This window comes from Amphimedon queenslandica, unplaced genomic scaffold (genome assembly GCF_000090795.2).
Source record: "Amphimedon queenslandica unplaced genomic scaffold, v1.1 AMPQUscaffold_2681_Cont25317, whole genome shotgun sequence".
Classification (NCBI taxonomy): domain Eukaryota; kingdom Metazoa; phylum Porifera; class Demospongiae; order Haplosclerida; family Niphatidae; genus Amphimedon; species Amphimedon queenslandica.
The window spans coordinates 1-1,324 of NW_003556984.1; the positions used below are offsets into that span (position 1 = coordinate 1).

At 38.3% G+C, this 1,324-nt stretch overlaps 1 long non-coding RNA gene across 1 annotated transcript; it reads right to left on the reverse strand.

Annotated features, from left to right (window-relative positions):
• Positions 1–657: 657 nt before the first annotated feature.
• On the reverse strand, positions 658–951 carry LOC109593149 (uncharacterized). Its single transcript, XR_002190763.1, has 3 exons — positions 911–951; positions 791–863; positions 658–744 (listed from the first exon to the last, which is right to left on the reverse strand). It is a non-coding gene; the product is annotated as an uncharacterized LOC109593149 (long non-coding RNA).
• Between the last annotated feature and the right edge of the window lie 373 nt (positions 952–1,324).

Below are 1,324 nucleotides of genomic sequence, written 5' to 3' on the forward strand. Positions count from 1 at the left end.
GTCACTAATGACGTAAATAATGATATTCATAGAGACATGGCCGCTATTTCGGCTGTGTTGTTTCACTCTTAAAACAGTCTTGTTCTTCCTGTTAAGCAGTACAATAGCTGCTGGAGTCAACTAGTCTTCATAAAGGCCATCATTATCAGAAGATCTTGCTCTATTAGCCTTTTAAAGGAAGAATTATCAGTTTGGGCGCTCGACCACATGTGCTTATGTAAACTATGACATCATAGATCGTAATTGCGGTTAGCTTTGGTATGCCATTGGGTTTATAGGGAGAACCCAGTTCTCAGGGTTCCCAAGGGCTGAGAGACCCAAGACCTGAGATCCTGAAGCGGCATTGGGCGACTAAGAACCTGTGAAAGTCTCATTCTTATCCCACATTCCTATGAAAAGTTATTCCAGTTTTTCTTGGTTCAAACTCAGTTGGGACATAGTACATGATAGTTTAGGAGAGAATTATCCTTGTGGAGCTGACTCTGATGGACAAATTATGGTGATATATAGCTGCCAAATTTTGGAGGGGGAAAATTTTGGCAAATTGCTAAAATTTAATTCAGAAAATTTACATTGAGCATGCAGAAAATGGTATTATTTTTGTGAATGCCTATATCAAAACACCAAAATTACTTGCTACATGTATATGGTATTGACTATAATTATATATAGCCTTTGGAACAGTCCAACCAATTGGTTTAACTTACTAGGTAATGAAGGGACATCAAGGGACACTGGAATATCCTAGTTTAATTTAGTTAATTTATAACTCAATTATGTCTTCACTTACATCAACAAGACCAACAGTAGAACTAAAATCTTGAGTTTCATAGGAAAGCTTTCTTGAATCACTATCATCCATTCTGCATAATAATATGAAACTGCCATAAAGTGGAAACTACAAACTTACTGCTTCTGCTCTGTCATTGCCGAGGTCGTTTCCTGCTCTTGTTAGAATTTGGGGAATTTGCCACTGTTGCTGTAGAGAGGCGCAGGCCAAGCTATAATGACTAGATATGCTACATATCTACATGCTTCATTAAGTTGCCACCAAAAGCCACTACCATCAACTCGATAGGAGAGCTTGTGTTATTGACAGCACAGAGATATTGCTATCCTGCATCAAGCTGCTTTAAATGATAGACATGCAGGTATTGTCTACTTGCAGGCTCCAAGAGCCATAGCTTGATACTATATTTTTAAAAAGCCAGTGGCTAGAGATCCTGCAATTGGATTTAATTTTTCTGCATGAGACATCTGGACTGATTAGAATCTAGAAGGTAAGTATCTAGACAACAAGCTAGAGGTCAGCTAGCCATCAATA